This window comes from Salmo trutta, chromosome 3 (genome assembly GCF_901001165.1).
Source record: "Salmo trutta chromosome 3, fSalTru1.1, whole genome shotgun sequence".
NCBI classification, from domain to species: domain Eukaryota; kingdom Metazoa; phylum Chordata; class Actinopteri; order Salmoniformes; family Salmonidae; genus Salmo; species Salmo trutta.
Window position 1 is genome coordinate 23,639,521 of NC_042959.1, and position 26,940 is coordinate 23,666,460.

At 42.3% G+C, this 26,940-nt stretch overlaps 2 protein-coding genes across 3 annotated transcripts in view; one reads left to right on the plus strand and one right to left on the minus strand.

Annotated features, from left to right (window-relative positions):
• The window catches only part of glrbb (glycine receptor, beta b), a 57,537-nt gene extending 52,521 nt beyond the window's left edge, over positions 1 to 5,016 (minus strand). Inside the window, exon 1 of the mRNA XM_029726940.1 lies at positions 4,942 to 5,016. The gene's annotated coding sequence lies outside the window, so the exon portion shown is untranslated. The remainder of the gene's footprint in view (positions 1 to 4,941) is intronic.
• The window catches only part of LOC115170724 (platelet-derived growth factor C), a 73,631-nt gene that overhangs the window by 2,192 nt on the left and 44,499 nt on the right, over positions 1 to 26,940 (plus strand). The window lies entirely within an intron of this gene.

Consider the following 26,940-nt stretch of genomic DNA (forward strand, 5'->3'; position numbering starts at 1 on the left):
CCTAATTTGCATATCTCATATTCCTGCATGCAGCTCCTCCATTGGCAAACAGGGGCCACACATGGAATGAGAATAAAGGCCCTGGCTAACGGTAACCTTTGGCTCTGACGTGTGAGTGTTTCACCAGCGCTCCAGTGTGGTTGATTGCTGATGCTCGGCGACAATTTGATACTGAAAGCTAGCCCTATCTGGCATGTTTAGTGGTGGTTACTGGGAGAGTGACAGTCCTGGGAGAGTTGCAGTCACCCGACTTTCCGTCTCAGCCTGGTTGCTAGTGTGGTGCCTCTGCTATCAGTCTCAGCCTGGTTGCTAGTGTGGTCACTCTACTATCAGTCTCAGCCTGGTTGCTAGTGTGGTCACTCTACTATCAGTCTCAGCATGGTTGCTAGTGTGGTCACTCTACTATCAGTCTCAGCATGGTTGCTAGTGTGGTCCCTCTACTATCAGTTTCAGCATGGTTGCTAGTGTGGTCCCTCTACTATCAGTCTCAGCCTGGTTGCTAGTGTGGTCCCTCTACTATCAGTCTCAGCCTGGTTGCTAGTGTGGTCCCTGTACTATCAGTCTCAGCCTGGTTGCTAGTGTGGTCCCTCTGCTATCAGTCTCATCATGGTTGCTAGTGTGGTCTCTCTGCTATCAGTCTCAGCCTGGTTGCTAGTGTGGTCTCTCTGCTATCAGTCTCAGCCTGGTTGCTAGTGTGGTCCCTCTGCTATCAGTCTCAGCCTGGTTGCTAGTGTGGTCACTCTACTATCAGTCTCAGCATGGTTGCTAGTGTGGTCACTCTACTATCAGTCTCATCATGGTTGCTAGTGTGGTCACTCTACTATCAGTCTCAGCATGGTTCCTAGTGGGGTCCCTCTACTATCAGTCTCATCATGGTTGCTAGTGTGGTCTCTCTGCTATCAGTCTCAACCTGGTTGCTAGTGTGGTCACTCTACTGTCAGTCTCAGCCTGGTTGCTAGTGTGGTCCCTCTACTATCAGTCTCAGCCTGGTTGCTAGTGTGGTCCCTCTACTATCAGTCTCAGCCTGGTTGCTAGTGTGGTCCCTCTACTATCAGTCTCAGCCTGGTTGCTAGTGTGGTCCCTCTACTATCAGTCTCAGCCTGGTTGCTAGTGTGGTCTCTCTGCTATCAGTCTCAGCTTGGTTGCTAGTAAGGTCCCTCTACTATCAGTCTAAGCCTGGTTGCTAGTGTGGTCCCTCTACTATCAGTCTCAGCATGGTTGCTAGTGTGGTCCCTCTACTATCAGTCTCAGCCTGGTTGCTAGTGTAGTCCCTCTACTATCAGTCTCAGCCTGGTTGCTAGTGTGGTCCCTCTACTATCAGTCTCAGCCTGGTTGCTAGTGTGGTCTCTCTGCTATCAGTCTCAGCCTGGTTGCTAGTGTGGTCCCTCTACTATCAGTCTCAGCCTGGTTGCTAGTGTGGTCCCTCTACTATCAGTCTAAGCCTGGTTGCTAGTGTGGTCCCTCTACTATCAGTCTCAGCATGGTTGCTAGTGTGGTCACTCTACTATCAGTCCCAGCATGGTTGCTAGTGTGGTCACTCTACTATCAGTCTCAGCATGGTTGCTAGTATGGTCACTCTACTATCAGTCTCAGCATGGTTCCTAGTGTTGTCTCTCTGCTATCAGTCTCAGCCTGGTTGCTAGTGTGGTCCCTCTACTATCAGTGTCAGCATGGTTGCTAGTGTGGTCACTCTACTATCAGTCCCAGCATGGTTGCTAGTGTGGTCCCTCTACTATCAGTGTCAGCATGGTTGCTAGTGCAGTCCCTGTACTACAGTAACTTTCTCCAAGGGAACTGTTGTTGTTGACCGTTGTTATGCAACCTGATAGAAAGGCTTTAATCTTTATTACAGAAGATGGAGTCCTATTTGCTAGGTGTGTCAGGCAGTAACGATCGGCCATGACATTCTCATTCTGTTCCACTTGGCTCACATCTCCAGTGAGGCTCAGCCACTAATTAAACCACTTCACCTTGTATTGTTGCTTATTACACTTTGGGCTTCAGGTTGGATTGTTTATTGATGAATTAACATTTTGTTAATATGCTTAAATGTTTATAGTGTCTTTTACACGATCTTGCGGATGATAAGTGAGTGTTGGCATTGCATTTTCAGCCAAATGAAACTGCCTCAAAATCAAACTTCTGAAACTATTTTTTCAAAGATTCAAGAACCCAGCTGCAGATTTTAGTACGAGATGCAGATTACCTAGGGATAATCTAGTGTAGCCTCTTTCAGCACCAGTCCAGGAAGCCGAGGAACATGCAAGACATGCCAATGATTACAGGGGCTGCTGTTCTGAAACAGACAGATTAGGGGATTACGGGGGGTTAATAGGACTCACAGGCCAATGGAAATGTGCAGCTTTTCACGTATACATGGATATCTGAGGTAGAGGTCGACCGATTATGATTTTTCAACGCCGATACCGATTGTTGGAGGACCGGAAAAAGCCGGTACCGATTAATCGCACGATTTTTATATATATATTTGTAATAATGACAATTACAACAATACACTTTTATTTTAACTGAATATAATACATCAATAAAATCAATTTAGTCTCAAATAAATAATGAAACATGTTCAATTTGGTTTAAATAATGCAAAAACAAAGTGTTGGAGAAGAAAGTAAAAGTACAATATGTGTCATGTAAAAAGCTAACGTTTAATTCCTTACTCAGAACATGAGAACATATGAAAGCTGGTGGTTCCTTTTAACATGAGTCTTCAATATCCCCAGGTAAGAAGTTTTAGGTTGTAGTTGTTATAGGACTATTTCTCTCTATTTCATATACCTATGACTATTGGATGTTCTAATAGGTACTTTAGTATTCCCAGCCTAATCTCGGGAATTGATAGGCTTGAAGTCATAAACAGCGCAATGCTTGAGGCATTGCGAAGAGCTGCTGGCAAACGCAGGAAAGTGCTGTTTGAATGAATGCTTACGAGCCTGCTGCTGCCTACCACCGCTCAGTCAGACTGCTCTATCAAATCATAGACTTAATTATAATATAATAACACACAGAAATACAAGCCTTAGGTCATTAATATGGTCAAATCCAGAAAGTATCATTTCGAAAACAAAACGTTTATTCTTTCAGTGAAATACGGAACCGTTCCGTATTTTATCTAACGGGTGGCATCCCTAAGTCTAAATATTGCTGTTACATTGCACAACCTTCAATGTTATGTCATAATTATGTAAAATTCTGGCAAATTAGTTCGCAATGAGCCAGGCTGCCCAAACTGTTGCATATACCCTGACTCTGCGTGCAATGAACGCAAGAGAAGTGACACAATTTCCCTAGATAATATTGCCTGCTAACATGAATTTCTTTTAACAAAATATGCAGGTTTAAAAATATATACTTCTGTGTATTGATTTTAAGAAAGGCATTGATGTTTATGGTTAGATACATTCGTGCAACGATTGTGCTTTTTTTCGCAAATGCGCTTTTGTTAAATCATCCCCCGTTTGGCGAAGTTGGCTGTCTTTGTTAGGAAGAAATGGTCTTCACACAGTTCGCAACGAGCCAGGCGGCCCAAACTGCTGCATATACCCTGACTCTGTTGCACAGAACACAAGAGAAGTGACACAATTCCCCTAGTTAAAAGAAAATCATGTTAGCAGGCAATATTAGCTAAATATGCAGGTTTAAAAATATATACTTGTGTATTGATTTTAAGAAAGGCGTTAATGTTTATGGTTAGGTACACATTGCTGCAATGACAGTGCTTTTTTCGCGAATGCCCTTGTTAAATCACCTGTTTGGCAAAGTAGGCTGTGATTCAATGATAAATTAACAGACACCGCATCAATTATATGCAACGCAGGACAAGCTAGATAAACTAGTAATATCATCAACCATGTGTAGTTAACTAGTGATTATGTTAAGATTGATTGTTTTTTATAAGATAAGTTTAGTGCTAGCTAGCACCTTACCTTGGCTCCTTGCTGCACTCGCATAACAAGTAGTCAGCCAGCCACGCAGTCTCCTCGTGGAGTGCAATGTAATCAGCCATAATCGGTGTCCAAAAATGCCGATTCGATTACCGATTGTTACGAAAACTTGAAATCGGCACTAATTAATCGGCCATTCCGATTAATCGGTCGACCTCTAGTCTGGGGACACAGAAGTGCATTGTGCATTCAAAAGGTCCCAATACAAACAAACAAACAGACGATAAGGAACCAACATGCATAATGGTCTGTAGTATGTTAAGTCATTGCAGACCATGAATAGGACTTGAGATGTAGCTATACATGGAGGTGGAACTTTCGTTTCATGCGTTGACATCAATGGATAGTTGCATCAAACTTGAAGTTATTCTTGCAAATATCAAGTCACTCTCTGGCCCTTATCTATCTGGAGATTTGATAACCTTTTTTTTAACTTAATGTACTGTGTAGTTCCATACAGAGACAAGCATAATTTCCTAAAATCAAACCCATAGCCTTGTGTGTGGTGTGGGATTTGTTGAAGTCAGCATATTGCATGTTTTGCTCTGTTTAGGAAGTAACACCTCTCCCTATCAGGCAATGATTACCCAATGTGTGCTGGACTCACTAGGGTGGTTTATATAGCTGTTAGCCCAGTCTGTTGACAGCTACCAGTTTGTCAGCTGGGATTCACGGTACCAGTCTGTTGTTGTGTTAAGTGGATCCCATAGTGGTTAAGTTTATATTTTATTTGAAATAGCTGTAAACTGGTGAAACAACACCAAAAGGATTTGGAATATCAAGTTATTCTTTAATACGGTTCAGATGTTTCTCTAAATAAGTTTCTCAGGGTGAACTAATGTACTGTAACAATGTACAGTTAGGTACTCGCACTAAGGTGAGTACATCGGCAACAAAAAAATGCCTAAAAGCAAAATGGGTAGTTTTTTACACACTTGTAAGGACATTGCAACACAAATAGACCAGAAAATATACTGACCACACAAGAGCCTTTCCTCACTGAGACACCAAACACAGTCAGTCTCTCCACAAGCAGTCCATGTAGACTTGTTCCCCTCTCACCACCTCAGAGTCTCAAGTGAGGACTAACAGTAGATAACAGTGTCTATGTTTTTGCTGTCAGCACAACTTGAACGTCGGAGAACTGTATTTGGCAGGCGAGCATGCCACCGCCTGCCTGCTGTTTGTCATTTTGGGCAGCGAGTGTACATTCTCCCCAAGCAGGAGGGAGTTTCTCAAGGGAACTGGGTCACAGGTTTTTAAGCTCTGCATTGGCAGAGAAAAGCCTCTCCAGGCAGGCGGTGGCTTCTCTCTCACTTGCAGTATCAACATTACCCCCAGGTACTTTGTAAGGACCGATTGTTTTCAGCGGAATCAATGTCCTCTTCAGGTCAGCATCCTGAGAGTCTTTTTTTCAAGGACACAACTAAAAAAATCTTGATATGTCTCTGTGGGGAGGGTCACCCATCCAGCCACAGTTCTGTAACGGTACATGCCTTTTCTTTTTGTATCACAATACATTCCCTTCTTGTCCTTTTAAAGAGTAAGTGAGGAATAGTCTTTCTGTACTATGTGGATAGGGAACATTAGTGTCCTCAACTTAATCTACCAGTCAAGGCCTTACAGACCCAAACTATAGCCAGCATGCTGAGTGTCAATGCCAGTTATGGATTCATGCAAATTATAAATAGCAGTGTCATGTTCGTAATACCATTTTAGATCTTCAATTTGGGCAATTTCATTGTAACTTTTTGCATTTTTACACCTGTGAACCAGTGACTTAATTACTGTCGGGACACAAAGCCAACCAATCCTAGACCAGGAACATGGACATGAAAACCTATTGCTCCATTGTAAGAGACTTTCCTTATTTCCTGCAAAATGAAATGCCTCATTGAAACTTAAATTCAAGAGAGATTCTTAGATAGCAGTAGAATTTAATGAATGTTATCAGCTGCCTTTGAACAATTGCTACAGCACATCCAATATAGCAAGTGTTTCTTTATCTATTCCTTCTTTGAATTAGGCCTAGAGCTGAAAATCTATTCGGTTTGGAGCCGACCACCGAGTCCAAGCACCAGGTTTCCCAGAGGAGACAAAAATATCAGGAGCACATAAATTTGGTCATATAAACACGCCACTGTAAATAGCCCAACGCTAACATTGACATTTTTGAGAGAGAAGAAAGTCTGCCCGGTGCAGTCTAGACATGAAGGGTGGAGTATGTCTGCCTCAAGTCAGGATAACCTGTCAGCGCAAATACCTGTCATCTCCTGCTGGGCAGCATCTTTTCCTCAAGCCTCTTGTTTCTCAGCTGCACTTCTGCCAGTGGTTTATGTGCTCATTGCACACTTGAAATAATCAATTTGGCATTTTCAAAAACATTGACCTTACTCGGGTCATTGAAGTGAAATTGGCTACATGTAACTATTGTGTCATTACATGAAACATTGCATAGGCCGACATTTCCTTGGAAAATGTCTTCAGGAGAAAGCATTTCTGAAACGACTGCACGAGAGAATTAAATATGGCGTGTAAATATTACTGTTGACATAATCAGTGCATTACTGTTGGGTAATTAGGGCATTTTTCTTGCGGGGGCTTCCTCTCAATGTAGCTCATATTGACGTTTCCAAACTTATTACATTTGGGTTACCTGTTACTGTGTTTAAGGATTAGTACGCAGGTTGACATTTATTGAGATGACTAATGTACTAGAGGCAGCTCTGCAGAGTGGTCACTAGCTGGTACAGCCACAAAGTCATAAAATCTGATTTGAACCCTAACCTTAAACCCTAACCTTAACCACACTGTTAACCCCAATGTCTAAACCTAACCTTAAATTAAGACCGAAAGCTAATTTTAGTTTTCATGAATTTTAATGATATAGCCATTTTTGACTTTGGAGCTGGCCGATCTAGCGGAAACCGTGCAGTTCTGCCTCCAGGGCAAGACCCATGACAATAAACGTCAACCTGCGATTAGTACATCGCTGGAACAGCCCTGCACTAACATAGACTTAAGCCGTCTGTGGGGGATATTAGCTGTTTTGAAAGCAAACTGAATTCCATTGGACTTACAATTTTGGCAGAGGGTAGATGTGATGAGTTGACCTTGGTTACCATCTCTGGAGGGTATGTCTACATAGTTTGGCAGATGTCATCGACCCCTGTCAGAGAACTATTTGAAAGTGTCCTGTTCCATCTCCTCTTCACTGCGTGGGGCTCAGCCGTCACCTTGCGATTGATTGACAAGGAGCATGACCCCGGACAAGTACTGAAAAGTTGTGCAGCTGTGGCTTGTAATATACAGATGGATTTTTCTTTTATTGAACCTATATTTAACTAGGCAAGTCAGTTAAGAACAAATTCTTATTTACAATGACGGCCTAACAAAAGGCAAAAGGCCTCCTGTGGATATGGGGGATGGAATTAAAAAGAAATTAAATCAAAATATAGGACAAAACACACATCACGACAAGAGAGACAACCCTACATAAAGAGAGACCTAAGACGACAACATAGCATGGCAGCAACACATGACGACACAGCATGGTAGCCAATATTTGTTGTTGATTCTGTGCTTGCATGTTGCAGAGAAGGGAACAACGTTTTATTGCTTTGGTAGGAGATCACAGCTGGTTAGTGAGGGACTGGTCGGTGGTCGCTATGCTAAATGTTCACAGAACATGAATTACTCAGATGTGACATGTAAACACATGTTTTGTTTCAATCATTGACCAGGCAGCAAACCAGACTACTGTATTCACAAATTACCATTCTTATAAATTATTCCTGACAACTCCCATTGTGACCATGGATTTCCTGAAGAAATCTATGATTGTTTTACAAGCGTGACTTCAATATATGCCTCAAGCATCCCACACACACCAAAAAATAACAATGTAGCCTCACTTTTTATATGATTCAGGGTGGCAGGACTGAGATGAAAGACACTCATTGGTAGGAAATTTGCTACTGACCCAGCAATTTGGTACAAATCCCTCTGTTCCACCCGCATGTTCTTCTCCATTGTAACAATCTGAAGGTGCCACTATGTTTGAAACACAGCAAACAAAGTCCTCTCCTCACAGTTATTGGATATGCTGTACATTTTTTTAGGCAATTATTATCTCAACTGAGCTAATTTCTAAGGTAATTCTGAGAGATAGTGATGCATGATCTGCTACGCATGAATTATGATATCAGAGCAAGATCAACTTCTCGCTGCAGGTTGAAATGTGAAGTCTGAACATGGAAAATAAGTATTAGCCCTTTATTCCGTCCACTGTCTCTTATGGGGTCACGTATAGAGCTTATATTGTCACGTCCTGACCAGTATAGGGGTTATTTGTGATTGTAGTTTGGTCAGGACGTGGCAGAGGGTATTTGTTTTATGTGGTTCGGGGTGGTGGTTTGTTTAGAAGGGTGTTTGATTTATTATTTCCGGGTTTTGGGTTATGTTCTATGTTCTTTCTAGTTTAGTATATTCTATGTTAGGTAATTGGGTGTTGGACTCTCAATTGAAGGCAGGTGTTTGTAGTTGCCTTTGATTGAGAGTCCTATATATAGGGATGTGTTTTGTTTGTTAATTGTGGGTAGTTGTCTTTAGCACTGCTGTTAAGTGTATAGCCTGCTAAACTGTTTCCTGTCGTCGTTTCTTTGTTTATTGTTTTTCCGTGTTCACAGTCTTTATTTAAAATAAATATTAAGATGAGCACACAACCTGCTGCGCCTTGGTCCTCTCTACCCGAAGACAGACGTTACATATATACTGATAAGAGTTTTACAGGAGCCCCTTATCAATTGTTCTCACGTGCCTGGCCTCATATAGCTAGAGTGAGTGAAAATTATGATTAATCATGCATAGTTCCACACCATTTTCAATGACTTAGCTTTGGGTCCATGCGAGGTTCCTATGACACACCTTGAAGTCTAGAGGTAGGTACAATGAGTGTACATAATATGGTGCACCACGCATCAGGCTTCCAGTGCATCAGCCCACTCTAACTCGGCCGGTTCCTGCTCCCCGCATTAGCCCTGAGGTGTGTGTCTCCAGGCTGGCACGTCCAGTACCAGCACCACGCATCAAGCTTCCAGTGAGTCAGCCCAGTCCAACTCAGCCTGTTCCCGCTCCTCGCGCTAGCCCTGAGGTGCGTGTCCCCAGGCTGGCACCTCCACTACCAGCCCCACGCATCAGGCTTCCAGTGCGTCAGACCAGGCCCGAGTATCCGGCAACAGTGCCTCGTCCAGAGTATCCGGCAACAGTGCCTCGTCCAGAGTTTCCGGCAACAGTGCCTCGTCCAGAGTATCCGGCAACAGTGCCTCGTCCAGAGTATCCGGCAACAGTGCCTCGTCCAGAGTATCCGGCAACAGTGCCTCGTCCAGAGTATCCGGCAACAGTGCCTCGTCCAGAATGTCCGGAACCAGGTGAGACGGCCCACTGTCCGGAACCAGGGGAGACGGCCCACTGTCCGGAACCGGGTGAGTCTGCCTGCGACCCGGAACCGGGTGAGTCTGCCTGCGACCCGGAACCGGGTGAGTCTGCCACCAGTCCGGAGCCTCCCGCCAGTCCGGAGCCGCCCGCCAGTCCGGAGCCGCCGGAGCCGCCCGCCAGTCCGGAGCCGCCGGAGCCGCCCGCCAGTCCGGAGCCGCCGGAGCCGCCCGCCAGTCCAGAGCCGCCAGAGCCGCACGTCAGTCCAGAGCTGCCCGCCGGTCCGGAGCCGCCAGAGCCGCCCGCCAGTCCGGAACCGCCCGCCGGTCCAGAGCCGCCCGCCAGTCCGGAGCCGCCAGAGCCGCCCGCCAGTCCGGGGCCGCCCGCCAGTCCGGAGCCGCCAGGGCCGACCGCTAGTCTGGAGCCGCCAGGGTCGCCCGCCAGCTGGGCGCAGCCAGGGGAGCCACCTAAGTGGGCTAAGCCAAGTGTGGAGCGGGGTTCATGTCCCGCACCTGAGCCACCTCCAGTATAGGTGGGTTGGGGAGGGGAGGTGTAGCACAGGTGCCGTCGTTGACGGCAGCCACCCTCCCTTCCCTCCCTTTAGTTAGGGGTTTATTTTATTTTTTAGTTTTTTTGAGGTGCATCCGGGGTCTGCACCTTTAGGGGGGGGGGTACTGTCACGTCCTGACCAGTATAGGGGTTATTTGTAGTTTGGTCAGGACGTGGCATAGGGTATTTGTTTTATGTGGTTCGGGGTGGTGGTTTGTTTAGAAGGGTGTTTGATTTATTATTTCCGGGTTTTGGGTTATGTTCTATGTTTTTGTATTTCTATGTTCTTTCTAGTTTAGTATTTTCTATGTTAGGTAATTGGATGTTGGACTCAATTGAAGGCAGGTGTTTGTAGTTGCCTTTGATTGAGAGTCTAATATATAGGGATGTGTTTTGTTTGTTAATTGTGGGTAGTTGTCTTTAGCACTGCTGTTAAGTGTATAGCCTGCTAAACTGTTTCCTGTCGTCGTTTCTTTGTTTATTGTTTTTCCGTGTTCACAGTCTTTATTTAAAATAAATATTAAGATGAGCACACAACCTGCTGCGCCTTGGTCCTCTCTACCCGAAGACAGACGTTACATATATACTGATAAGAGTTTTACAGGAGCCCCTTATCAATTGTTCTCACGTGCCTGGCCTCATATAGCTAGAGTGAGTGAAAATTATGATTAATCATGCATAGTTCCACACCATTTTCAATGACTTAGCTTTGGGTCCATGCGAGGTTCCTATGACACACCTTGAAGTCTAGAGGTAGGTACAATGAGTGTACATAATATGGTTCATATTTTGTTTCTGTCTTGCTTGCTCTCAGTTCCACTTATTTAAGCTATACTATAATTCAAGTGGATCTATAGAAATCAAATCCTGACTGTTTCTGCCTTGGGTGTCATCTGAACTGAGTGAGAAAAATCGAGAAACCATTAACCTAAGACCAGAAATATGCCAGCCATAATACATTTATAGGAAAAGTAAAAAAGCACCTGTCCCAGTAATCACGGGTTCACCAGTGTCCTGAGTAGCTGGATTATATCGCCTTGCACATGGTGGGATTTGATATATGACAGTATGCCACTAGCATACGGAGTCCGTAACCCAATCACACATACTATTTGGAGAATGCATGGCTTTTCCCAAAGCACAAATAGGTTTTCAGTACGCTACACATATGCTGCCCCTTGCAGTACCCACACTAGCTCCCCTGGGAGGGGTATCCATTTCCCAGAGCCCAAATGGAATGAAATGCACAGTGGGCTGTTAGCTAGCTCTTCGGTAAGACTCACTGTAATGATTTGAGCAACTGTGTTCTGGAGATACGTGTGGTGCACGGTGCAGATGGCCTGTCAATGTATTCGGGAATCTCTTTTTTTGATGAAGGCACATTGATTTAGCAGACTGATTGTAATGGAGCAAGGGTAGGTCTGTCTCATTGGCGGCCATGACTGTCTGACAATGCAGAATGACATTATCAGATATAAAAAAGCTTAATATTGTCTCAGGCTTTTCACTCCCAATCCTATTAACGCAAGGAGGGTGTAAATCATGAGGTGATACATTTGGAAACATTAGCAACGGGCTATCATCCCTTTGGCAACAGTCCGTGCTAGTGCTAACACATGCATAGCTACTGATAATACAGTCAGGGTGGGAAAAGGACAAACCGAAAACAAGGTAAAGATTGAGCTACAGCAGCACCTGAAGGGAGGTAGAATTTATCAACCAATCTCTATCTGAATCAATTGCAGTCTGGCGACAGGTCCTCCGGTTATCAGTAAAGGTGTGAGACCCTTTTTAATTTTTTCCCCAACGGCAAGCCAAACATCTGCTCAGCTGTTTCTCATAGATGACAGAATTAAAATAACCCAGGAGCCCTGCTGGCTATTGAGATGCCATTGACAAGCCCAATCTATCATGTGTCACCCCATTTGTCAAACTCCATCTTTCATTCTATTCAGCTTGACGGGACAAAGTTTGTTCTACAATTTGTCTCCCCTCCCACCTGTTGACAGGCCTTAGGTCATCGAGTTGGCTTGTATCTGGCACAGATTGGAGATCAGATGGTGTCAATGGATTTTATAGGCCTAGTAATGAGTCAGATACTATGTACATAGTGATGGTAAATAATATACTGTGGTCCTGGGGTACCAACATAACAATCATAACCCTAAGATACTGTACCACAATAATTGGTAAAAAGTGGGCCAAGTAATAACTTTTCATCTTATATCACTTGAAACCATGTCAGTACAGTGATGTGAGTGTGAAGATACTAGACACATGCGTGAGCAAGAGAAGAGTATCTTGGGTAATGTCATGGTGTGGAGCTGTGAAAATAATCGTACAAGGCTCTGCTTGTTTTCTCAATATCTCACAGAGATAAAGTGTGACAGGAGGAGCTAAATTCAAACGCCTCAAGATATACTTTTTGACATTTTCAAGGTGTGACATTGTTATGATGGATGTTGTTTTGCAATCATTTCCTAAAATGCATTTGTAATCTACTTCTGTGATTTCTTAATCTCACTAAACTAACTTCCTCAAAATGATGAATGACTAATCAAGAGGAATCTTTCATCTTGAGTGCACTCATACAGTTCAAGCATCTAGAGGAACTGTAGGGCAGTCAGGGTGTGTCAGAAATGTACTGTAGATACAACACGTCAACACCTCACACCTGTGAAAAAAATTGTACCTTCCAGTGTATAAAAAAGGCAAACAAAAGGAGAAAGGTGGTATTAGCACAAACCTGACATCATTAAAGACCTGACATCATTATTAAAGACCTGACATCATTAAAGACCTGACTGCACTGTTGGTTAAGGGCCTGTAAGTAAGCATGTTGTATTCAGCACATGTGACAAATAAAGTTTGATTTGACATGGTTAAATAACACATTATGAGGAATAATAGTGGGTTTAAAAAAGGAAAAAAGTACTTCAGTCAATCGAAGTAATTACATAATATCTGCCCTTTAAACTTCCTTTAAATTATAGTGCCCTATGGGTGTCTCAGTAGTCCTCTCCTTGAGGCTTCCTTTCCTTGTCTCTACTGCAATGATGGGGTGGCAGGTAGCCTAGTGGTTAGAGCGTTGGGCCAGTAACCAAAAGGTTGCTGGATTGAATCTCTGAGCTGACAAGGTAAAAATCTGTCGTTCTGCAGTTAACCCACTGTTCCCCAGTAGGCCGTCATTGTAAATAAGTATTTGTTCTGACTTGCCTAGTTAAAGAGCTACAGCAGGCATCCTCAATATTATTTAACTTCCAGAGTTTTTAGGTTTGAACAGCTGAAGTCGATGACAGGAAGAGAGGCAGCAACATCAGAACTTTGAGACATGCCCTTTGTCCCCTTCACCCTGAAGCAATTGCTACTGTACCTTTTTTTTAAACCAGCCATCTGCATGTGTGGAGTCATTTAGAGGTCATAGTTGGGCTCCTCCCATCTCTAGACATCTCTTGCTCCCCATCTATCTTCTGCGCTCGTGCTGCTAGGTGACCTAAACTGGGACATGCTTAACACCCCGGCCATCCTACAATCTAAGCTTGATGCCCTCAACCTCACACAACTTATCAATGAACCTACCAGATATAACCCCAAATCCGTAAACACGGGCATCCTCATAGATATCATCCTAACTAACTCGCTCTCCAAATACACCTCTGCTGTTTTCAACCAAGATCTCAGTGATCACTGCCTCATTGCCTGCATCCGTAATGGGTCTGCGATCAAACGACCACCCCTCATCACTGTCAAATGCTCCCTAAAACCTTCTGCGAGCAGGCCTTTCTAATCGACCTGGCCGGGGTATCCTGGAATGACATTGACCTCATCCCGACAGTAGAGGATGCCTGGTTATTCTTTAAAAGTGCCTTCCTCACCATCTTAAATAGGCATGCCCCATTCAAAAAATGTAGAACCAGGAATAGATATAGCCCTTGGTTCACTCCAGACTTGTCTGCCCTTGACCAGCACAAAAACATCCTGTGGCGTTCTGCATTAGCATCGAATAGCCCCCGTGATATGCAACTTTTCAGGGAAGTTAGGAACTAATATACACAGGCAGTTAGGAAAGCTAAGGCTAGCTTTTTTAAACAGAAATTTGCATCCTGCGGTACAAACTCAAAAAAGTTCTGGGACACTGTAAAGTCCATGGAGAATAACAGCACCTCCTCCCAGCTACCCACTGCTCTGAGGCTAGGAAACACTGTTACAACCGATAAATCCACTATAATTGAGCATTTCAATAAGCATTTCTCTACGGCTGGCCATGCTTTCCACCTGGCTACCCCTACCCCGGTCAACTGCCCGGCACCCTCCACAGCAACCCGCCCAAGCCCCCACCATTTCTCCTTCACCCATATCCAGATAGCTGATGTTCTGAAAGAGCTGCAAAATCTGGACCCCTACAAATCAGCCGGGCTAGACAATCTGGACCCTCTCTTTCTAAAATGATCTGCCGAAATTGTTGCAACCCCTATTACTAGCCTGTTCAACCTCTCTTTCGTATCGTCTGAGATTCCCAAAGATTGGAAAGCTGCCGCGGTCATCCTCCTCTTCAAAGGGGGAGACACTCTAGACCCAAACTGCTACAGACCTATATCTATCCTACCCTGCATCTCTAAGGTCTTCGAAAGCCAAGTTAACAAACAGATTACCGACCATTTGGAATCACACCGTACCTTCTCCGCTATGCAATCTGGTTTCAGAGCCGGTCATGGGTGCACCTCAGCCACGCACAAGGTCATTAATGATATCATAACCGCCATCGATAAGAGACATTACTGTGCAGCTGTATTCATCGACCTGACCAAGGCTTTCGACTCTGTCAATCACCACATTCTTATCGGCAGATTCAACAGCCTTGGTTTCTCAAATGATTGCCTCGCCTGGTTCACCAGCTACTTCTAAATCTAGAATCGGCTTCCTATTTTGCAACAAAGCATCCTTCACTCATGCTGCCAAACATACCCTCGTAAAACTGACCATCCTACCGATCCTCGACTTCGGCGATGTCATCTATAAAATAGCCTCCAACACTCTACTCAACAAACTGGATGCAGTCTATCACAGTGCCATCCGTTTTGTCACCAAAGCCCCATACACTACCCACCACTGCGACCTATACGCTCTCGTTGGCTGGCCCTCGCTTCATACTCGTTGCCAAACCCACTGGCTACAGGTTATCCACAAGTCTCTGCTAGGTAAAGCCCCGCCTTATCTCAGCTCGCTGGTCACCATAGCAGCACCCACTCGTAGCACGCGCTCCAGCAGGTATATCTCACTGGTCACCCCCAAAGCCAAATCCTCCTTTGGTCGCCTTTCCTTCCAGTTCTCTGCTGCCACTGACTGGAACGAACTGCAAAAATCACTGAAGCTGGAGATTCCCATCTCCCTCACCAGCTGTCAGAGCAGCTTACAGATCACTGCACCTGTTCATAGCCCATCTGTATACAGCCCATCTATCTACCTTCATCCCCATACTGTATTTATTTATTTATTTATTTTGCTCCTTTTGCACCCCAGTATCTCTACTTGCACATCCATCTTTTGCACATCTACCATTCCAGTGTTTAATTGCCATATTGTAATTACTTCACCACCATGGCCTATTTATTGCCTTAATTCCCTTATTTTACCTAATTTGCACTCACTGTATATAGACTTTTTGTTATCTTTGTTCTACTGTTTTATTGACTGTATGTTCTGTTCATTCCATGTGTAACTCTGTGTTGTATGTGTCGAACTGCTATGCTTTATCTTGGCCAGGTCGCAGTTGCAAATGAGAACTTGTTCTCAACTAGCCTACCTGGTTAAATAAAGGTGAAAAAAATAATGAAAAAACATAACTGCAGTTTCTTCTCATAAGAGTCACAATGCTTACCAAGATGGAAATTAGCATTTTTAAGACTGCATTTGAATTTAAGTGTGATTTTGAGCAAACCTCTGTTTCTCTGGCATCCATCTAGAAGGAAATTAGACAGTCATTTTTTCTGTAAGTGCATTCGTACATGAATATTCATGATCTCTAAAGATAAAATCAAAGCTTTTAGTACATGCCTCTGCAATTATAATTCCGCTTTTGTATTATCCTTCTCTAACATTTGTCTTATGCAATGGGTTATTTTTGGAGGAAAACAGGCACACATGATTTAGCACCTGTTTTTTTTAGCAGCCACAGTTAAACGAAAAAGGCTGTGGGCCCTTTGACGAATTGGGACAGTCAGAAGCTTAATGACCTGTGGACGCTGTTAAAAAGGGAACTGAACACTGAGTGTTTAGCGCTCGTCTGCCTATGTCATTTGCAGCCTTCAGTTTAAGGAAACTGAAATGTACAAAATCAATCAATCAAATGTATTTTTAAAGCCCTTTTTACATCAGCCGATGTCACAAAGTGCTATACAGAAACCCACCCTAAAACCCCAAATGAGACATTTCACTTGGTTGCACAACATCACCTAAATTAGGGATCATCAACTAGATGTTTTTGTTGAGCAGATGGTCAGGGGGTCGGAACATAATTACAAATATTTTGTGGACTGCAAATTGACCGCAAGAAGACCAAACATAATGTTTGACTAAAACATAATCATTTCAAACCTTGCTTACATTTGTATACGATCATGTGTCTCTCTATTATGCGTGGGAATACTTTAACAGATTTCTTAAATTAAAATCACTTGGAGTTGATTAAGTGTTTTTACAGTCTTTAATGTCCAACAATAAAACTTTTAAATATATACAGTACCAGTCAAAAGTTTGGACACACCTACTCATTCAAGGGTTTTTCTTAATTTTTAAAAATGTTCTACATTGTAGAATAATAGTGAAGACATCAAAACTATGAAATAACACATATGGAATCATGTAGTAAAAGAAGTGTTAAACAAATCAAAATATATTAATATTATATTATTATTATATTAATATTTGAGATTCTTCAAAGTAGCCACCCTATGCCTTGATGACAGCTTTGCACACTCTTGGCATTCTCTCAACCAGCTTCATGAGGTAGTGAACAAAAATGCATTTCAATTAACAGGTGTGCCTTGTTAATTTGTGGAATGTATTTCCTTCTTAAAACATTTGAGCCAATCATTTGTGTTGTGACAAGGTAGGGGTGGTATACAGAAGATAGCCCTATTTGGTAAAAGTCCATACAATGGCAAGAACAGCTCAAATAAGCAAATAGATGACAGTCCAAATAAATGCTTCACAGAGTTCAAGTAACAGACACATCTCAACATCAACTGTTCAGAGGAGACTGTGTGAAACAGGCATTTACGGTCGAATTGCTGCAAAGAAACCACTACTAAATGACACCAATTATAAGAAGAGACTTGATTGGGCCAAGAAACACGAGCAATGGACATTAGACTGGTGGAAATCTGTCCTTTGGTCTGATGAGCCCAAATTTGAGATTTTTTGTTCCAACCGCTGTGTCTTTGTAAGATGTAGGTGAACGGATGATCTCGACATGTGTGGTTCCCACCGTGAAGCATGGAGGAGGAAGTGTGATGGTTCTTTGCTGGTGACACTGTCAGTAATTTATTTTGAATTCAAGGGACACTTAACCAGTATGGCTACCAAAGCATTCTGCAGCAATACGCCATCCCATCTGGTTTGCGCTTAGTGGAACTATCATTTGTTTTTCAACAGGTCAATGACCCATCACACCTCCAGGCTGTGTAATTGCTATCTTACCAAGGAGGAGAGTGATGGAGTGCTGCATCAGATGACCTAGCCTCCACAGTCACCCGACCTCAACCCAATTGAGATGATTTGGGATGAGTTGGATCCTAGAGTGAAGGAAAAGCAGCCAACAAGTGCTCAGAATATGTGGGAACTCCTTCAAGACTGTTGGAAAAGCATTCCAGGTGAAGCTGGTTGAGAGAATGCCAAAATAGTAAAAATAAAGAAGAAACCTGGAATGAGTAGGTGTGTCCAAATTTTTGACTGGTAGTGTGTGTGGTGTGTGTGTGTGTATATATATATATATATATTATACACACATACAGTTGAAGTCGGAAGTTTACATACACTTAGGTTGGAGTCATTAAAACTCGTTTTAATACCTCTCCACAAATTTATTGGAAACAAAGTATAGTTTTGGCAAGTCAGTTAGGACATCTACTTTGTGCATGACACAAGTAATTTTTCAAACAATTGTTTACAGACAGATTATTTCACTTATAACTCATTGTATCACAATTCCAGCGGGTTAGAAGTTTACATACACGTTGACTGTGACTTTAAACTGCTTAAAATAAAATGCATAAAATGTCATTGCTTTAGAAGCTTCTGATAGGCTATTTGGCACTATTTGAGTCAATTGGAGGTGTACCTGTGGATGTATTTCAAGGCATACCTTCAAAATCAGTGTCTCTTTGCTTGACACCATGGGAAAAAAAAAAAAAGAAATCAGCCAAGACCTCAGAAAAAAATGCTAGACCTCCACAAGTTTGGTTCATCCTTGGGAGCAATTTCCAAAATGCCTGAAGGTACCACGTTCATCTGTACAAACAATAATACTCAAGTATAAACACCATGGGACCACACAGCCATCATACCTCTCAGGAAGGAGACGCGTTCTGTCTCCTAGAGATGAACGTGCTTTGGTGCGAAAAGTGCAAATCAGTCCCAGAACAACAGCAAAGGACCTCGTGAAGATGCTGGAGGAAACAGGTACAAAAGTATCTACATCCATAGTAAAACGAGTCCTATATCGACATAACCTGAAAGGCCGCTCAGCAAGGAAGAAGCCACTGCTCCAAAACCACCATAAAAAAGCCAGACTACAGTTTGCAACTGCACATGGGGAAAAATATACTTTTTGAAGAAATGTCCTCTGGTCTGATGAAACAAAAATATAACTGTTTGGCCATAATGACCATTATTATGTTTGGAGGAAAAAATGGGAGGCTTGCAAGCCAAAGAACACCATCCCAACCGTGAAGCACGGGGGTGGCAGTATCATGTTGTGGGGGTGCTTTGCTGCAGGTGGGACTGGTGCACTTCACAATATAGATGGCATCACGAGGGAAGAAAATTATGTGGATATATTGAAGCAACATCTCAAGACATCTGTCAGGACGTTAAAGCTTGGTCACAAATGGGTCTTCCAAATGGACAATGACCCCAAGCATACTTCCAAAGTTGTGGCAAAATGGCTTAAGGACAACAAAGTCAATGTATTGGAGTGGCCCTGACTTCAATCCTATAGAACATTTTTGGGCAGAACTGAAAAAGCGTGTGCGAGCAAGGAGGCCTACAAACCTGACTCAGTTACACCCGCTTTGTCAGGAGGAATGGGCCAAAATTCACCCAAGTTAAACAATTTAAAGGCAATGCTACCAAATACTAATTGATTGTATGTAAACTTCTGACCCACTGGGATTGTGATGAAAGAAAGAAAATCTGAAATAAATCATTCTCTCTACTATTATTCTGACATTTCACATTCTTAAAATAAAGTGGTGATCCTAATGTCCGAAGACAGAGAATTTTTACTCGGATTAAATGTCAGGAATTGTGAAAAACTGAGTTTAAATGTATTTGGCTAAGGTGTTTGTAAACTTACGACTTCAACTTGTGTGTATATATATATTTCTATACATTGCTCAGAAAACTTTGGGGGCCAAATGAAACCATGCCGCCAGTTGGAGAACCCTGAGCTAAATACTCCTCAGACATTAGTCACAGTAAATGTATATGTTTTGGTGGGTGAAAGGCCATATAAATGGGATTAATTGAAGGCCATATACTTTGGGCTTTGAGGTGTAATGAAGTGTAATGTACTGTACTGTAGGGACTAATGAAGGGTAATGTGCTTAGTGCTGAGCGATTAACCAACATTTTGGTTATTTGTAGGATTTAATAAAACTAATTGACCGATGTCTGTTAAATTATTTGAATTCCATTTAGTTCTTTTTTTTCTGTGAGCTGAATGCGCAATTTCTCTAAAGATAAATCAGATCAAGCACGAACTGTGTGATGTAGTAGGAAGTTGTAGTTTCCAACCGGCCAGTATTCTACATTGTTTAGTGAAGAAAACGTAGGTAATTAACTACAATGACCATGATCCAATGTGCATCTACTTGTCCAGTCGGTGTGTAGCAGACACGGATAGGGAGAGAGTAATGATTGAGAGGGATAGAGAGCAGTTGCTTCGCGAGGTATCTCTACCTGAAAATACATGATCTAAGTGATTTGATGGTTGGTATTCAGCAGTCATAAAAGTATCTGTTATTTACTTTGAAAAACCACAAAAATTGTGATTTCCAGACCGCATAGCTAGCAGCTCTATAGAGGTGAGATGTTGATTTGGAATTAAATAATCAGTCATAAAATAAAACTAACATAATATACACAACTAAATTTTTTTATTAAAGTAGAGTAATGTGAATAAATTATAGTCAATAAGTGATAAGCAGTAATGGCAGTCACTACCATCATGAGACTTTTATTAATTGTTTTATTCTGTGTTTTTACAGCATTCAACCTGCATAATGCATAATGCATTTCATGTAAAAACAAATAATTGACACTGAAATCAAAGGCCGTGATATTTAAAAAAAAATATTGAACCGGAACTGAACCGACCTCAAAAAGCTCTAATCACTGTACTGTTGGTACTAATGAAGGGTTATGTACTGTACTGACTGACTAATGAAGGGCAATGTACTGTACTGTAGGGATTAATGGAGGGTATTGACCTGTAGGGACTAATGAAGGGTAATGTACTGTAGAGCGTAATGAAGGGTAATGTACTGTAGAGAGTAATGAAGGGTAATGTACTGTACTGTAGAGACTAATGAAGGGTAATGTGCAGTAGGGACTGATGAAGGGCAATGTACTATACTGTAGGGACTAATGAAGGGTAATGCACTGTAGGGAAAGGGGGATACCTAGTCAGTTGTATAACTGAATGCATTCACCTGAAATGTGTCTTCCGCATTTATTCCAACCCCTCTGAATCAGAGAGGTGCGGGGGGCTGCCATAATCGGCATCCATGTCTTCGGCGCCCTGGGAACAGTGGGTTAACTGCCTTGCTCAGGGGCAGAACGACAGATTTTTACCTTGTCAGCTCAGGGATTCGATCCAGCAACCTTTCGGTTACTGTCCCAACACTCTAACTAGGGACAATTGAAGGGTCATGTTCTGTAGTTAAAACATCTGTTAACTGACCACACTATGATTTTATCAGGGGGTCATGATTACTGCTCTGCGCTGCTGAGTATACAGAAACCAACTTACTTACTCACCTGCAGGAATTAAGTCAGTGCCCCTTGCAGAGTTTTGCACTAAAATACATTACTTTCCATTTTGTAACCCTCAAATTGCTACTTAGGTCAACTACTCTAAATAACCAGGTACAAATACACTTGGCTTTACAAAACCAATATATGCCAAGTTGAAAGTAATTGGAAAATTGCACAAACACACATGTCCATATTTAGTAAGGCATAGAGTTTTGGCTCTCAGGCAATGGAAAGTAATCGGCTGACTACCTACTTTCATTACCTTGGGCTCTCTCAGGCCACTCGATCCCCACTGCTGCTTCCCTTCCCCAGACAGCTGGACTCTGGGTTATGGGAGCCTGGTGGGGCAGCCATTAATTAGAAGTAGACGGTAACCCTCTAAAAGAAACAGATATATATCTCGGAGAAAAAAGCAGAGCCATAACATTTTGTTTTTAATTGCCCAGATTAAAATGTTCTTTGGTGCTTGTCACCCCTTTCCTGGCTAGGATTATTTACTAAATTTTCCGCTGCTGAATATCACATTAGACCTTTTGAAAAGCTTTGCCCAGATTCACTTGCATATCTCCAAGTTTATTAAAGGGTTGCTCATTAAAAAAAAACGTATGTTTTTATGTACCGCCCAAATTTTCAGTCTCCGGCTGCTGTAGGTGGCTGCAATCTGTTTTCAAGGGCATGACGTAGGCAAATTAAATCAGTGTGGTCTTTCGTGAGAAGTTACAAGTAGAGCTTTTCATTTATAAACTAAGATTACAAGTAATAGACTGTGGGAGGAACATGTGTGAAGCTGAGGCTCTCTGTGGAGTGTGAATGTGGGTATTGTCCAAGCTGCAACCGGAGATATAAGCCAACCAATTAGTTACCAGCCCAGAGTTGGCCACTTTCTGTGTTAAAAGAATCTCAAAGGTTCGCCCCATCTCTCTTATACGTTAACTTCACACTTTATCAAGACCTCCACTGTGGAACTATTTCAAGGTGGTCATTGCGAATTTAGTGTTCTGTTTTGGGGTCTAAAGAGCTGCTATGTGCAAAGTGGGACTGTGATTGCCATTCTGTCTAGAGTCTCCAACTCTATCAAACAACCTGGATCTCTAATCAGCCTTAAATAGCAGTATATGGATCTTGAGTCAAGCTGTGTACCAATATGGCCTGCCCAGATAAAACTGTAATTTACTCCAAACATCCAGCTGTCCGTTTCAACAGATGTGACTACAAAGGGGCCCGGAGCAGCCTCCGCCATAAGACCTCACAGCTGTGGAGAGAACTTTAAAAAAGATTTGGCCTGTCTGTCAACGGGCTGGTGTTGAGCCAGACAGAGGGTTAGGCTTGTCTCCCAGTGTTTGTAAGACACGTCTCGAACCTCCCATTCTCCTCCTAACCTATTACGTCTACTGTGAAACAAGAATTATCTTTGATATCTACTCATTTTGACGGCTAATGCAGAAATTAAGACTAATCTGTCACTCCAACAATGGCAGTGGTTGTTTTACTTTTCTGGATAACTAGACTGTCTTTGATTTAGCCAACAAGCTACAGATCTCAGCTTTGATAGTTTCCCACAAAAGATATGTTTAATTGTGAGGACTGGTTACAGTTCGCAGGCTGTCACTTTCACTCCCAGCAGAAGTATTTTATAAATATTATGAAAACGTTCAACTTTTCATTCGTATCTAACAATTTAACGCTGTCAGAAAGATGAGCATAATTGTTATTCACTAGATGAGTCTTAAATACAAAAGAAGCCATTCTGTGGGATTGATCAGATAGCAGCTTGTGCTTCTCTGTGATGGTTGGCACACAGGTGATGTCATGTCTAAGTGCAGACCCAGGGGTCAAGGGTCAGAATCCAAGGGGTCAAGCTGTTGCCTGCACACAAATATAAATCCTGTAGTGAAAGTATTAGTGAGGCGGTTGGAGCGACACCTGATCTTCTTTTTGAAGAGGCCAGACATGAGTGTCTGCACTAATTAGAGGCTTGCCCAAATTGTTGAGGGACAGGGACCATTTGTAACCGGAGCAGAGCCCTTGTGTGGCATACAGATGTAGGATCTTAATTTGAGCCAGTATGCTACAACAGCAAAATAACCCTGCTGCAACAAAAGCAAATTATTATATGGATTAGAATTAATGGATGATTTTTGTAGGGGTTATAATGGAAAATCTGTCATTTCAAAGTAGAAATTACAAACAGCAGAAGCCTTTTTAAACCTCAACTACACTACAAGTTTTACAAGTTCTTCTGCAACAGGGTGATCAAATAAAGATCCTACATCTGTACGATTCAGTCACTGGAATGGAAAGAGCCGAAGTGTAGAAAGAGTTCAATTTAGATTTGGTGTGTCTCATTTTCACACAAATGCACGTGCTCACACGCTCTCACACACACGCTGGCAGGGTGTGTGTAGAAGAAGACCTCATCACCTCGGCTAACGTTCAACAAATTGCGGTTAATGTTCAAATGACGTTTGTTTCTCTCAGGACCATGCCTTTAAACTGAGCGATTTGTTACAGAGATTTATAGATTATGCCCCTTTATTACTCAAAGTAATGCAAATCCTGCAGTGGCCCCCACTTCTAAAGCCCTGTTTGAGCCTACGTGTTTCATATGTCTTACCCAGGGGTATGTGTTCTGAGCCATAACAAAAAAAATGCTTGCCTGTATTCATGTGAATTTAATATAAATCAATCAATATTTCAGAGCTCTTAGGCTGCCATAGTAATACCGTGCTATGCAATACTGTCACAAACATTAACATCTGCTAACCATGTGTATGTGACCAATACAATTTGATTTGATTTGATTTTGCCTGGAATACCTGGAGGGTTCAACCCAGATTCCCTCAAACAAAAACTTCTGATTGTTCAATCCAAATGCCCCCCATCTTGGATTTTGGATGCCAATTTGAGGAATCCCTAATACATTGCTACAGGCATCCCATCAAAATAAAAAGGTATTGATATTTCCTCACACTGTGTACATCAAGTGCACGAACATGGTCCCTGTAAACTTGCCAAATATTCTATATCTGTCCACTAGAAAGATGTGAAAAAATAAATAGCCAGGTTTACAATCTGTCCATGTTACCAACAGCTCTACAGTGTACCCTCAAGGCAACAGTTGGACTGAAGTCAAAGATAGACTCATCAAGTTGTAATAGTGATACTGCATGGCATTTTCACAAGCTTCACAGTTGGACTGCCCTGCACTAGAACTCTTCCCATGTGCTTGAAAGAGAGAGAGGGACAGAAAGAGATGGAAAGTGATCTGATAAGTTCGGAAGAGTTAAAGTGTCTCAAGAACTCTGGACACAGAAACATGAATATGCCAGCAGCCATCTCCACCCAGTTACACATGCCCGCTGTCAGGTTGGGCGGTATCTGGTTGGGCCATCCGATAGCGTCCGCGGATGTTTTGCCATGCTTCAGCAGGACGTGCTAACAGAGGGCCACTCCTGGTCCCATGCTGTGATGGACAGAGGACCCGAGGGGAAGTACATATTAGAGGTCGGCCGATTATGATTTTTCAACACCGATACCGAATATTGGAGGATCAAAAACCCGATGCCGGTTAATCGGCCGATTATTTTCTCTTTTTTTTTATAATGACAATTACAACAATACTGAATGAACACTTATTTTAACTTAATATAATACATCAATAAAACAAATTTAGCCTCAAATAAATAATGAAACATGTTCAATTTGGTTTAAATAATGCAAAACAAAGTGTTGGAGATGAAAGTAAAAGTGCAATATGTGCCTTGCTCAGAACATGGGAACATATGAAAGCTGGTGGTTCCTTTTAACATGAGTCTTCATTATTCCCAGGTAAGAAGTTTTAGGTTGTAGTTATTATATTATTATAGGACTATTTTCTCTACACGATTTGTATTTCATATACCTTTGACTATTGGATGTTCTTATAGGCACTTTAGTATTGCCAGTGTAACAGTATAGCTTCCGTCCCACTCCTCGCTCCTACCTGGGCTCAAACCAGGAACACATCGACAACAGCCACCCTCGAAGCAGCGTTACCCATGCAGGGGAAGGGAAAAAACTACTCCCAAGTCTCAGAGCGAGTGACGTTTGAAACGCTATTAGCGTGCACCCGGCTAACTAGCTAGCCATTTCACATCGGTTACACCAGCCTAATCTTGGGAGTTGATAGGCTTGAAGGGGTGGGTATAATTTGTGGAACTTTCCAAAAGGAATCTGTTCCAAAAAACGTAAAGTAAAAGGTTGCCAACCAACTACGCATACAAAGTTTCAACGCATAGAAACCTAGCTAACTAGCTGCCGAATAGGCATCAACTCACCATGTAGCTTATTCTTAATGTTTGTCCATAGGCAAACAGACATGTGAGGACAGACATTTTTTGGAATAAACGTGATGAGTGAAAAATGCAATGAAATAGACCACTCCCTACCAGGTATATTATTCTGCCGCTATACAACTTTGTATGCGTTGTTTTTTGGGAACCTTGTTATTTACGAAGTTTTTGGAATAGATTCCTGTTGGAACGTTCCACAAATTATACCCACCCAGGTTGAAGTCATAAACAGCGCAATGCTTGAAGTACAGCGAAGGGCTGTTTGAATGAATGCTTACGAGCCTGCTGCTGCCTACCACCGCTCAGACTGCTCTATCAAATCATATACTTAATTATAATATAATAAACACACACAGAAATACGAGCCTTGGGTCATTAATATGGTCGAATCTGGAAACTATCATCTCGAAAACAAACGTTTTTTTCTTTCAGTGACATACGGAACCGTTCCGTATTTTATCTAATGGGTGACTAAATCTAAATATTCCTGTTAGGCATTGATGTTTATGGTTAGGTACATTGGTGCAACGACAGTACTTTTTTCGCAAATGCGCTTGTTAAATCAACACCCGTTTGTCGAAGAAGGCTGTGATTCAATGAAAATTAACAGGCACCGCATCGATCATATGCAACGCAGGACACGTTAGATAAACTAGTAATATCATCAACCATGTGTAGTTAACTAGTGATTATGTTAAGATTGATAGTTTTTTATAAGTCTAATGCTAGCTAGCAACTTACCTTTGCTTCTTGCTGCCCTCGCGTTACAGGTAGTCAGCCTGTTAATCCTTGTGGAGTGCAATGTAAGGCAGGTGGTTAGAGCGTTGGACTGGTAACCGAAGGTTGCAAAACTAATCCCCCCTGAACAAGGCAGTTAACCCCCGTTTCTAGGCCGTCATTGTAAATAAGAATGTGTTCTTAATCTGACTTGCCTAGTTAAATAAAGGTGTAAATATATATATATTTTTTTAAATCGGCAAATCGGTGGCCAAAAATACCGATTACCGATTGTTATGAAAACTTGAAATCGGCCCTAATTAATCGGCCATTCCGATTAATCGGTCGACCTCTAGTACATATCCTTTGGGTTAGATGGGTGAGATTTCCCCCTCACCTGGTAGGGAGTCAAAGGTTTGAGTCATTCTGTCAATCAAATCTCAGTGATTTTTACCATTGATTTTGTCTTCGACACTAGCCATAGTGGTTTATATGTTATAAGACATAGTCAGTATATGACTGACTCAATTCACATAAGGATGCCTTTTGTAGACTAAAACCAACACAAATACACTCACCTACAAACTACAAACACACATCTACAGTACAACACACACACAAAACATTACCATGACTCAGCCAGCTTGCAGTCCTCTGTCATCCCTTCCTCACCAGCCGTCACAGTAGCATCA